This window comes from Hoplias malabaricus, chromosome 3 (genome assembly GCF_029633855.1).
Source record: "Hoplias malabaricus isolate fHopMal1 chromosome 3, fHopMal1.hap1, whole genome shotgun sequence".
Classification (NCBI taxonomy): domain Eukaryota; kingdom Metazoa; phylum Chordata; class Actinopteri; order Characiformes; family Erythrinidae; genus Hoplias; species Hoplias malabaricus.
The window spans coordinates 72,627,810-72,641,782 of record NC_089802.1 but is presented as its reverse complement, the minus strand read 5'-3'; positions in this window follow the sequence as shown (position 1 = coordinate 72,641,782).

Below are 13,973 nucleotides of genomic sequence, written 5' to 3'. Positions count from 1 at the left end.
AGGAAATACATACAAAGAGTAAAATGATTAAATAATTAAAACGGATTCAAACAATTTAAAATGATACAATAAAAGAAAAGAACTAAAGTTCCTTTACAGAATAAAAGTGCAGAGTATTTTAGAAGGAGCTGTAGCTGCTCAAACAGGAATGTTTTAAGTCTTGATTTAAAAGTGTTTAAAGTCGGGGCTCTTCTAATATTCTCAGTCGGCTGGTTCCATTTATGAACAGCATAGTAGCACGGCATTGGCACCAAGTCTGAAGCCTTTCAGCCTCTTAACAGAGAGGAAACATCACATAAAACAACCCTTCTGGCATTCCAGAAAATGGACTCTTCCAATATTGCACGGTTCAGCGTGTTACTTCTTCAAAAGAGCAAACTGTGCTTGCAGCAAACACCTCCTGCATCATGAATTCAGAAGAGACTGCTCAGACTTTGAGATGCATCTCCCAACTGGAACAGCTCAGCGCTGACCTGGTAAGCGAAAACAAGGCTCTCAGGCCTAAAGTAACTGTCTGAGAGCAGAATGCAAAGACACGACAGGTAGAGAGGAGGCTTCCTTGACAGCAACCTCACTCACTTTGTGTTGGGGCTTCTGCTTTTGCTGCTCCATTCATTCATTCATTGTCTGAAACCTGCTTATCCAATTCATGGTCATGGTGGGTCCGGAGTCTACCCGGAATCACTTAATGCAAGTTGGGACACACCCAGGAGGAGGCGCCAGTCCTTCACAGGGCGACACACACTCACATATTCACTCACACCTACGGACACTTTTGAGTTGCCAACCCTAGGGTGACCAGACGTCCTCTTTTACCCGGACATGTCCTCTTTTTTAGACTTAAAAAATGTCCGGGCGGAATTTCACAAACGTCCGGGATTTTGTTTTTCTAGAGCTTACATAGAACTTCGAGAAGTTTCATTCACAAACCAGTCCCGCCCTCCTCTACTCCGATTGGTTCGCTTGAGTGAGAAGGGGGCGTGGTGAAGTAGCCTAAAATCTTCTGATTGGACGGTCTGACTGTAGAGCTACCGTTATTGGTCGATAACCTTCTCTGTAAACATTTAATTGGTCAGTCTGCACGTCAGTAGTCCTTGTTTACGTCAGGCAAAGCTCATGTACCCACCCTCATCTTGAGCAGCTATGCCGAAACGTAAATGTAAGTTCTCGGGTGAATTAAAAAAGAAATTCCCATGTTTTGTGTAGCAAATAAAGATGTAAAGGACCTAAAACCACACATAGGTTCAGCTAAGCATACAACGGCAGCGAGGGGCGTGACCTCAAAGTTCTTGAAGTTGGTCTTAACCCCTAGTGCAAAAGGGTAAAGGTGCCTCTTCACTTGATCAATATTCAGTAGTAAACTCAGTCTAGTAGTTCTAACAGAAATACAATATAACGGTAATAAACCTGTAAACCAACTACACTTGTCATATAGCCTGTCTTGCTCTTTTTGCCTGTTTTCTTTGCTCCCATTTTTATTTTTCACTTATCCTTACACTTTTTCAGTGTTTTCCTTCTGTAACTCACACTCATCACCAAACTGAATGTCCTCCAGCTCATTTGGTCTTAAATCTTAAAGACAAGCCAAAAACAATAATAATAATAATTAATTCATTAATTATCTGTAACCGCGGGTCGCGGTGGGTCCAGAGCCTACCTGGAATCATTGGGCGCAAGGTGGGAATACACCCTGGAGGGGGTGCCAGTCCTTCACAGGGCAACACACACACACACGTTCACTCACACCTACGGACACTTTTGAGTCGCCAATCCACCTACCAACGTTTGTTTTTGGACTGTGGGAGGAAACCGGAGCACCCGGAGGAAACCCATGCAGACACAGGGAGAACACACCAACTCCTCACAGACAGTCACCTGGAGCGGGAATCGAACCCACAACCTCCAGGTCCCTGGAGCTGTGTGACTGCGACAACTACCTGCTACACCACCGTGCCGCCATAATAATAATAATAATAATAATAATAATAATAATAATAATAATAATAAATAAATAAAAATAAATTTTATTCACTTTCCCATTTTAGTGAAGCTGGTAGCATAAAAAAACTGCTGGTCAAAACTTGTATAACACACAATGTTAAGTAAAAAATATTTAGCCTTCTGACACACCTCATTAGTAGAAAAAAGCAGAAACGAAAATCTTTTTTGAAAAATTGTAACATTTAAAAATGTAAAATTGTACAAGTATTGCTAAAATATTTTTTTTTTCTGAAAAAATTAATAATGTGGAACTTGGCCTTTCCTTGTGTCCTTCCAGGGCTTCCATATGCCACAGATAAAACAGAATTTTAGAATTAGATGTTTTTTGTAACTCCTACAGAATATTATGAAATAACTTGGAATCCTTATGGATTTTAATTGTAACGCAACAAATTAAGTCTGCACCTCTGCAAGTACAGATCTGACCAGAGACTACCATTTTACATCACAGAGTGAATCCAGAGTTTCGCTTGCATGCCATTTCCACTAGGTGGCAGTATCTGACTGACAATTTTTTCTGTGTTCGGCGGTATTTTGCTGAGAATGATGTCTGTCTGAAGGCTAAACTGTGCAATGATTGTACAATACAAAGTTAAAATATTAGAATATGGCTTTAAATATTTTCTCTGCCCTTTTTTATTTCTGTTTATTGTTGTTTTTGTCCATTGTGACGGTTCCTTGTTCTTTTTATTGCTTTTCAGGTCAGGTAAGATAAGGTAAGATTCAGACTTCACTCTTTACCCCTTTATAACGCAGTTATTAATTTTTGAAACAGGATGAGGGTCAGTGAGTGGTACAGACAGCTTCTGGAAGGCGTCCTTCTGTCTCCCACTTGTCTTTCTCCTTTCTCTCCCCTCAACATGGGGCATGTCCGGCCGTCAACAACGAGCCTCCTCACCCGCCTTTTCTCCTTCAACTTTTCCCTTCCTCCATGGACAAGTGTGCTCTCCTCTGACCAGGCCACTAGTCTGGTCGATATATTGACAGAAACTTAATATCATGATACCTGAAGACATGTTCTCAAGGTAGTTAAGAGGAGAGACATGCAGCCTTCCTTTCCTGTATGCTCTCTCTCTCTCTCTCGTCAGTCCTCCTCTGCTGATGAGTGGTAGTGGTTCCTTTAGGTGGTGTTTTAGTCCATCTTCACTCACCTGGTGAGGTTGTAAGGCCTCAGGTTTTTCAGGTCCTCTGTATGTTTTTAATAATTTATTTCGCACCCTTTTCCCCCTCTTTCCTCTCCAGACTCTTTTCTTCTTGAAGGGGTCAGGGGTCAGACCTTCATTCTCAGCATCCTGTTCAGCTGTCAGACAAAATGAGAGGAATACGCTTCCAAATAATAATGTGGTGGTCCCATTAGAGTGTAGAGGGTGGGTGGAAAATTGACCAGCAGCAGTTGTCTAGAGTGTGAGAGTGGGTACAACAACAGCTGACTCCTGAGGTTGAGGAAGCTCAATACTGAGCTCATAACTTTCACCTGCTGACATGTCTGTGACCGACTGTGCTCTTCCGATTTTCCCTTCCCTCCAGGTCTCTCACTTATTCACCTCCAGCAGTGAACAATTCTCACAGTCCACAGTCAGGTCTCACAGTCTCCAGCCAGTCCCCTGGACCCTGATGCTATTGCGCCCCCTAGTGGCCATCTATGGAGAAACTGCTCTCACAGAGAGGGTCTCACCACCTTCACTGTTGTGCCTCAGAGACGACGGCCAAGCCTGAGGCAATATGAGATTCTCCTCACCCTGGAGGCTTCAGACTGTCTGGAGCGGAGCGATGGAGAGACTGAGGTTATACAGTGCCCTCCCAAACATGGAGAGAATCCGGAGAAAGGAATCGGGAGCTTAGAGCTGTGTAAGAATGAGCTGGTGAACCACAAATGCAATGATGAACATGAAGAAGAAGGTTTAGAAGTCAGAGATAAATCAGCAGATAAAGCTGTGGGTAAGTTGGAGCTGAACACAGATACGGAGACGTTATTCGTAGAGGAAAGTGAGGAAACAGAAGACCAGATCTCAGAGGATGTTCATGTTCATGACTGGGCCTCCACCTATAAACCAAGAACGTATAAACTGTTGTTGTTTTGCTTGTATTTTATAACCACTATGTGGCACTGCTGGACTGACATAAATTTCTCTGTGTTCAGAGGCATATCACAGAACTACTGAGATCTCTGTCTGAAGATTACACTACTGGTTAAAGGTTAAACTGACAACTAGACTGGTTGTACAGAACAAAATCCAATACCAGAATATGGTTTTAAATATTATCTCTGCCTTTTATTGTTGCTCGTTGTTTGTGTCCATTGTGACTGTTCTTTATTCTTTTCATTTTTTATCTACTCCCTTGCTTTTTGAGTAAGAATAGAAAACACATCCTGTCTCTGGCTAACAGAACACATTCACCACACACACAAGAAAAAGAGGAAAGACGATCAATAAATGACCTCAAGCACACAGAGAGAGAGAGAGAGAGAGAGAGAGAGAGAGAGTGAGAGAGAGAGTGAGTGAGTGTATCTGACATTGCCAGAGGACTACTATAAAAAAATAATAATCACACACAAAAAAGTGAAAATCAATTCATTACACACTTATTTTTAAATCCTAATTTTATCCTTTATTTATAACTTTATTTGTACATAATTATGAGTTGTTTGTGTTGGATGGAGCCTTCCCAGTAAACAATTAGCCGTTGATTCAACGTTGAAATAACGTAATGACTGCCGTCTAATCAACGTTCTCTTAAGGTTGAAAATAAAAGTTAAAAAGACGTCCAAACACAGACATTGAAAAGACGACTATTAGACGCATTTTGGACGTCCATTAACGTTAATAATTGATTCCGAAATAAATTACTTGTATAAAACGCGTTTTGGACGTCCACTGACGTTATCGAATGGTCACCACTTAACTAACATATTAAGATGGATTTTGGACGTCCATTGACGTTTAAAATATGTACTTGACGGACAGACTACTTTTAGACCTATTTTGAACGTCCAGGGACGTTCCTTGTTTACTGGGTTGGTTTTTACTTTTTTTTTTTAAGATTCTAAACGAAGACGTTTTTGTGTTAACACGGCAGCTCCTTTAGGGGTCAGAATCCCCCATGCATCTTACTGAAAAAACACAAACGAAAAAAAAAACAGTTTATTTTGATAACTGAGGATTTCCATTGAATTATTTTGCTCTGTTTACACATTAAAAACCAACAGCTTTAAACATGTTCACAAATATAGACATTTATAATTTTGCAAATTAATAACTGGAGTTAGTTTGCAAAACACATTGACATTTATATGAACTACATCAGTAAAATACTTGTTTAAAATTTTGCAATAAATTACTCAATTGTTACATATCAGTGATATAACTGATCTGCCAAGACACCCAGAGTCATTTTTGCTAGTCATTACCAAGTGTTAATGGCTAAAGTTACTAGCAAACAGTCAAATTTCACCTAAAACTCTTGGTAAATATATTACTAAAGTTCATTCATTAAGGTTGTACAGACTTGTTTATGTGGTATAGGATACAGTTTTACTGTGAGTAATAAAAATAAATAAAAAATTAGCTTTGGTGAGGATGAATGCAGCTGGCAGCCATTTTAGACAATGGTGCTGATTTCTGCCTCCTCTTTATCAGCACCTTATGATTAGCCTATGTTTGATCTTTCTCTTGTTCCTGTTCATAAGTGGTTTCTTGTATTTTTAAGTGAATAATATAGCGTAGGGACCCCTAGTTCCGGCCACTTGTAATTGCAATATTGGAAATCTTAGCTAACTGTAAATAAATAGAAGTACTTTATTCACTCAAATCAACCTTTTTCAGAAGTCAAATATGTGTAGATTAATGTCCAAGACTTGCTTGACTTTGAATGAAAATGTTTTTAGATAAAAACGCTTTTGTTTAAGTAGGTGCCAATACTGCTAAGATGAAGTTGCTACCACATTCAGTGGTTTTGAGAGGTTCACAGTGAGATTACGTTTGTCCTGTATTGGTATCCGTACTCTACATGTAAGGATTACAATGGCAGTAGATTTTCCCCTCAGAGAAAAAGAAGCTAACCGCTAAGCTAACTTTTACACTGAGGGAAATATCTGTCGCAAAATGGAAATGTGTTGTGTTCCACATGCAGTTTTGCACACAAAGAATTACAACACTGTTAGAGATACTTAAATATTGTTTAGATATGTGATTTCTTGCAAAACTGATGTTTAAATGCCCTACTAAGGCTTGAACTTATGTTTTATTGTTTTACCCAGTGCGATTGGCGAAGAGAGAGAGAGCGGAATTGCACCATATACAGCAGTGGCCGGAATTAGGGGACGGCCGGAGTTAGGGGAAATGACGATATGTTTAAAAGTAGAAACAAATGAAATTTCTAAAGTAATCTGTTCATGCACCTGATGTGCACTTCTCTAAATGGCTGCCCACTGCATTCAGCTACATAGTAAAGTTATAACCCATAAGTGATCCTGTAATGACACATAGTCAAATCAGTGAGATCAGGTTGAGAGCAGGTGTACATGCATTTACAAAACCTTAAAATGTTTGTTTACAATGCCACAAAAAATTGTTTTGTTATAAAAATTTATTAGAATACTTTATATTAATTTAAATCATTCCCTTCCATTTCAATGTATGCCCTATTTTTCAGTGTAAAAAAATATATCTGTATATCAGATATGTCTTATTTGATTACTTTTATCTAGCAGATTGCTCTTTAGGTGCAGATTTTTGCTCTGTTTATATGCATTATGTTTTATATTGGCACAGAATACATGGACCCTGTTGAGGGCCCCAAGGTCTGGTTTGAGAATCATCATTTTAGAGAACAAAAAGTTGTTGGTACAAATAGACACAAAGCTGTTTATCTTGTTGTGGTCGCCACTACACAAAGCCTCTGACCCAATCTGCTGCAAAATATATAGGTACCTATGGGTTAGCAGTTAGCTCTTCAGAAATGTTTAGAGGCTGAGTGAAGCAGTTTACAGGTAGCATGAAAAAGAGACCCGGGTACTGAATTGGTTTCGTCTTTTGTTGTCTGTACAATGGTGTGAAAAATGTGTATCTCTCTGGTGCACTTGGAGTGGAAAAGTGGAGAAAACATTTATTAGTTTAGACTATCTTTCCCGCTCTTTCCAGCAAGAGGTTACTGTCAAGGCTATAGCGGAGTGCTGAGCGACTTCATCTCCTTTTTTTTTTTTTTTTTTCAGCTCGGTGTTCGTTTTGATCCGTTCATCCTCGCTGCCCTCTCCAGCTCATCCATACACACAGGCCTCCACTGAGCCCTGGGCCTGGCTGCTGAGAGGTGCGAGCTATTGAAACCGAAAAAACTAGCCACGCTGTGAAAAGATGATTCTTTGACCTGCGTGCATATTTATGGTGAGAGTATGTTGGAAGACGTGTGAAAATGGGTGAGAGAAAAAGGTGGGTTTTTTAGAAATATGCAGGAAGGGAACCTGTAATGTTATAAACGGTCCAACACCACATGCCAATATTGTTTAAGATGAGTGGGTGTATCCTAGCGAGGTCATGTATGCTTATGTATTTACCTCCTTGTTGGAACTAATATTTCCAAGGAAAATCCTGAGCACTACATTGGGACTTTTGGCTGTTTTCCATTAAGGAAAATGCAGCTATTACTTGAAAAAGGATTGCAAAGAAATATTCTTTCCATGCTGAGGTTAAAGGAATGGCCAGGCAGTTTTCTCTAAAACTATTTTGTAGAAATATGTATTTCTAAAGTAGGATACAGCTCAGAAATGACCTCTCTTGCCTTCTACTGGGCACAGAACTACATCTAGTTGCAGGTTCAAAAAGGTCTTTGTATAACAGCAAGTGTAAAAACAGTTCAACTACTTCATGCCCTCAGGTTACTATGTGAAATATGAATGAGTTTTACCATGATATTTTTAAAATTCATAATCTATGAATTTACAAGCTACCGTTCTGAATTTTCTTCAGTTCCCCATGGAAAGCAACCGCAAAGGCCAGAGATACCCATCAAAAGGCATAGTATTCAAATAAGTGTCCAGGAGAAATATAGTCCCAGGTGAATTACGAAGCATCCTGAGGCATTGTGGAAGATAACATCTGAAAGTTTACTACATTTGCTGAAAAAAGTTATTATTCATTCATTCATTCATTCATTGTTATTAACCCTAATTTCCTGTAACCCTGGAGCCTACCCGGAATCACTGGGCGCAAGGCAGCAAACCCTGGAGGGGGCGCCAGTCCTTCACAGGGCGATACACACTCACACATTCACTCACACATACGAACACTTTTTGAGTTGCCAATCCACCTACCAACATGTGTTTTTGGACCATGGGAGGTAACACACATGGTTACAGGTAGAACACACCAAACTCCTCACAGACAGTCACCTAGAACGGGAATTGAACTTGAGCTGTGTGACTGCAACACTGCCTGTTGCACCACCGTTTCACCAGAAAAAGTTGTTATGAATAATTTAAAATCAAATGTTGATGTGTAAATTACACAATCGGTTTCATTCATTCATTATCTGTAACTCTTATCCAGTTCAGGGTCTTGGTGGGTCCAGAGCCTACCTGGAATCATTGGGTGCAAGGCAGGAATACACCCTGGAGGGGGCGCCAGTCCTTCACAGGGCAACACACACATTCACTCACACTCACGGACACTTTTGAGTCACCAATCCACCTACCTACATGTGTTTTTGGACTGTGGGAGTAAACAGGACCACCCAGAAGAAACCCATGCAGACACAGAGAGAACACATCAAACTCCTAACAGACAGTCACCTGGAGCAGGACTTGAACCCACAACCTCCAGGTCCCTGGAGCCGTGTTACTGCGACACCTACCTGCTGTGCCACCCAATCTGTTTCAGAGATTTCATAATTCTTTTTAAATAAAATTAATTTGTGTTTTGTATTAAAGATTCACAACAAAGAATATTGCCACCAGAGTTACCAAACCCCAAGAATCATCTTACCATCCTAGCACATGGACTGCAAAATCAGATAAATGATTCGTGAAGAACTGTTTACCACTTGCCACAGGTAACAAGACCAAGTAATATAACAAAATGGATGCTGAGCCAGATTTGTGTTCAAATCTTTCTGATCTAGTCACCTCCACTGCATGGCTAGGTTCAGCCCTTTCACTAAAATGGTAAGCTGTAAATTCATATGTATGTCTAATGTATACACGTTTTGTGTGTGTGTGAGTGTTTCTGTGATTACTTATAGGTGGTATTTTGAGGGTTTGGTTTGGTAATGTCTGGGTCAAAAAAAATTTGAGAATCACTGACATAGACAAACCAGCGATAACAGGCTGTTTTATTTCAGTTTATGGGTTAGGTGGCACTCAAAATACTCAAATGTGCTAATGCACTTGTATTAGCTGCATTCCAAAGCCTATAGGCTGCAGCCGAGGTACGACATAGGACATGTCCTTGGTAGGACTGTCCTATGAAGACTTCTTCTTTTAGAAACCTAGGTCACACAAATGGACAAATAGAAGGCTGTGTCGTGATGTCACTGGAAAGGATTTATCTGCCTCGAAACACATGACTAAGTTAAAATAGATTGGATTTGCTTATTAATATTATCCTGCTAGATAATACTATTTTAAAACATGTTACTAAAACTTCAACCTTAAACACTCAAAAGTCAACCTTAAACATTTAAAATTCACTCGGATTAAAAATAAAATTCTACTAAATAAAATAGACGCTTTCATACTGTAATATGCCAATAAGATTTTGTGATTAAACATGGTATACAGACGAATGTTTTCATTTATAAATCATTTTACACTTTACAAGGTAAATAAACTCTGCTCCCGAACTCCTGAAGCCCTGTTTTTTAGCCATACTTTGCTTAATTTCTCAAACGGGCGGTACATGCGCAGAGAATTGTGGGCAATTGAGGCTCCGGACATAGGCTGCATTTCTACACTGTATACTTCACATAGGAACAGCCTTCTATGACGTAGCGGCCGAGAAATGCAGCCGGGCACAGCCGCAGCCTATGCTTTGGAACGCAGATTTTGATTATTTATTTATTAATTAATATTTCTCATTATGTGTCAATTTTAATGTTGGTATATAAGACTTTTAGAGGGCAGCAGTGAGTAATATACTTGAGCAAGACCTGTCGGTTGGGGAGCTACTGAATATTAACCTCTAGGAAGCCATAGCATGACAGCTAGCTTGGCTAGTGCAGGCGTGCTTAAAATGAACTAAAAACGGATTGTTAATTACCATTATTTATATGAATTTTAATTCTTAGCTAAGCTTTGTGTGCCTTGACGGACCTGTGCTGAATTTTAGACAACGATAGTAAAAGAATTATGGAACTTTCTACAAAGAACCCAAAAAGGTAGTGATATTAACTGGTGTCAGAGAGAGGGAGTGAGTGACATGCACACATTTAATATGCTCCTTGAGGGGCGCCTTGTGAGATGGCGCTGGGTTAGGCGAGGGGAACGGCTGGCCCTCCTCGTGGACTGCTGCCTTTTTCACCTCGCGCTCATCAGTATTCCAGCGTGCGCCGGCATCGCGACGCTTTCCTCGCGGCCACTGCGGCCGTATCAGCGCTCCCCCCCCCCTCCACACGCCGTGGCGCACACACGCTCATGAATACTGATCCGCCAAAGCCCTAATTAACAATCAGAGCCAAGCTCATTTACATAGAGCCTGTCTCAGACGGCACACGGACTTCAGATGAAGTTGTCAGACAGAAATCTGCTTTCATCCCTGCTCCGTTTCAGAAGCCGTGGTGAGTCATTAATTGGTCACTATCTCCGTGAACTCATAAACACCATATGACACAAAATCCTAGAGTTCGTCCGTGTCGTTTCACGTCAAGCAAAGCTTCCATAACTTGCCTGTCACAAAAATAGCATCAAGCACCGTTTCCTCAACTTATTGAAAGCTCTTCGACTCTTTTTCTTTCCCCTGGTTACCTGTAAGGCTATGTCTAACAGCAACAGTTTTTACACTCAACCTGACCTTTCCAACCGTCCAAAAATGTCAGTTGGGCTTTGAGGCCCTTCGAGCTGAGCCTCTCTTTAACTCCGCCTCCACACAATCTCTGACATTTCCTCTGATGTCACCACATTCTAACCCCCACAATGCTTCGAGGGTGGCCTCTCCTCTCTGTCCTCGGGGCGAGGGAGCGGGATTGTCTCGGACTGTATATACACAGATATACAGTTCTGCGCAAAAGGCAAAATCTACCCTTTCTTGGAAGAATGACCTGAGCAGACCTGATAGACTACCTCCACTCTGACCGTCAGATACGGTTTTCATCTTTCCGAATCCACCTGTGTCCTTTACACCGTGAGAAGCCAACCCCGCACCATGGGTCTGAAAGGATACGTAGCTGTCAAGAAGCCATTGGTTCGTAAACGAAAGGAAATATTTGCATATCGTACAATGTATATATATATATAAAGGACTGTCTCAGAGCCAGCTCACTGAGGGTGTTTGGGATCACAGCAGAAAATGCAACCCACTCCTACAACTGAACTTTGGAGGTGTGAAAGATATCCCTTTCTATGGAAAACTAAAAGTAAGTCTAGATTTTACACAGTTTAAAAATATGATTATGGAACTCCAGTCAAAAAGTCTATCATTATTACGCCATTCCAACATCGGCATCAAAAGGGATTAACGTCTGTGTCAGTGTGTTCTTTCTCGGGTGTGTGCGCTCACATCGGTGTGTGTAAGTGAAAGATGTGAAAAAATACTAATTAAAAACAATTCAAAATGTCAAGTAGATATAGAGTGTCCCCCTTCATTCCACCTATTCTCTCCTGCAGTTTTCTCTCCGTTTCATTCTCGCTGCCACCTGACACCGGGGCACCGTTTCGCTCGCTAATGTGCAGAAATATTCATGATTTATGCTAAACTTGAGCCTCTCATGCAAAGCGATCAACAGAGAAAAGGGACATGAGAGGAGAAGTAATTAGTTGAAGCAAAACACGAGGATTCAGGGACTTTTCTGTCATATTAGCAGGTAACGACATTATTCTTCCCTTAGTGAATAGAGACGAGACGCCTGAAAGTTTGCTCATGAGATTGAGGGTATTAATAGAGAGTTTGCCGCATTTACGTCTTCTACTCTGCTTAGGAGGTTGGGGGGATTCTGAAAGGAGAACCGAAATGAGGCCTAGTACTGTTGTTGATTAGGTAAACGATGATCACAGTTACACTGCTCTAGGGGACGTCACATTGAAACATTGAACACAGTGATATACAGCTGCTCCATAGCATTCCATGCTTTTTCAGTACTTTTCTATGGAGTTTGTACAAGCTGTTTTTGTGCAGTTGAACGTAAAGTAGTTGAATTCCAGGCTTAGACATGCTGTGTATTTACTGCAGCTCTATGCCGTGTGTAAACTGAATCGGCATTGTGTGATTATGTGGATTAATCTGGTCTCAAACGAAACTAGACCTTCGATCGGGATTCAACACTGAAAAGGCTTTCAGTGCTGACCCAGGCTTTTTCCATGCTTTAGTAAACCCGGCCTTCAAGGGAAGAAATGTCGAGACAGCTCGTGAAATGTCAGTGTAATGAGAGACGCAAAACACACGTGACTGTTTCCATGCACTGTGGGGACATTACATTGACTTACATGTCTTTCATGGGGACACACCCACATGCCTTTAAGCATAGCTATGACTTGCCTGACGTTGACCTTTACCCTTACTCCACTCCTACCCCCACCCCTCAAACCTTATTCCAAACTTAAAACATGTCTTCAGCTTAAAATGTATTGATTTACGTGGTGGGGTCCAGTTTGAGTTCCCCTCAAGAAGGACATTACCTTAAAATGCGAGAGTCCTACTCTATAAATGAAATTTGGTACACACACAATTATTTGGATCATTGAACCAACTTCTATGACTGAACCTTTGAGGTATGAAAAACTATATGTGTATAACATTTGTAATATATTATTTTTTTATCATTTACCATTTTATTTTGATCAAAACGGAAACTATTGACGTGGCTGTTAATAAATGTTTTATATAGCTAGGCTAGTTAGATCTCATTTAGCTTTTCTATGAGCGAGACTAGTGTGATTATCACTTCCTGAAATCTTCCATGTATATCACGAAAAGTCTGTATGTGTCACTGAGCTCATTTCTCCTGGAGAAACTAAATTAAAACTCAGTACATTAAAGGATTTGCTGTCTTGCCTGGTATGTTTTTACCATAGCCCTTACATATTTGCCTTGTGTTAGTTGCTGAAGTCTTCCGGAACATTCTTCATACGCACACAGGCACTCATCCATTGACTCATTCACTTACATATAGGAATTGCTTCACATTGAATTCTCTCTGCTTGTTGTCTTAACTGACACGTAAAGTTAAAATGTTGTTTACTTAGTTAAGCTGCAGTATGTAAGTCTGAGTTTGCAGATTGTGAGTGAACATCTCTCCCCAACACCTCTTGTTCAATCTGCTTCTTCGAAGAATAAACAAGGAAGTCATTTTAGAGCCAGTGAATTTCAAATTAAAAGACAAAACTAATTTGGATAATTTGATAGATTTGTGTGTGTGTGTGTGTGAGCTATGTGAATTTGATATACAGTACTGCGCAAAAACCAGAGACAATTATGAACAAATATAATCAGGAAAAAAACCGTTTATAAAATAGGTGGAATTCCACTCACACCAATATGGTTACAACGGGAATAAAACTGAGCGAAAGAGATGGAGGTATAGACAAATGGGGGGATAGAGAAGGAGGTGGAGAGAAAGACAGATGACGAGAAACTGTAAGGTGAATGAGAAAAGCGATAAGGTTGAGGTGGAGAAGACAAAGAACGAGTGTGGAAGAGAAAACTAGAGGACGACGAGCAATGAAGAGGAGAGTGACAGAAAGGATAGTAAAGATCAAATGAGAAAACGAAAGCGGGAGAACTACAATAGAAAGGAAGAAATAAAGAAATAATGAGTAAAAAATAAAAACG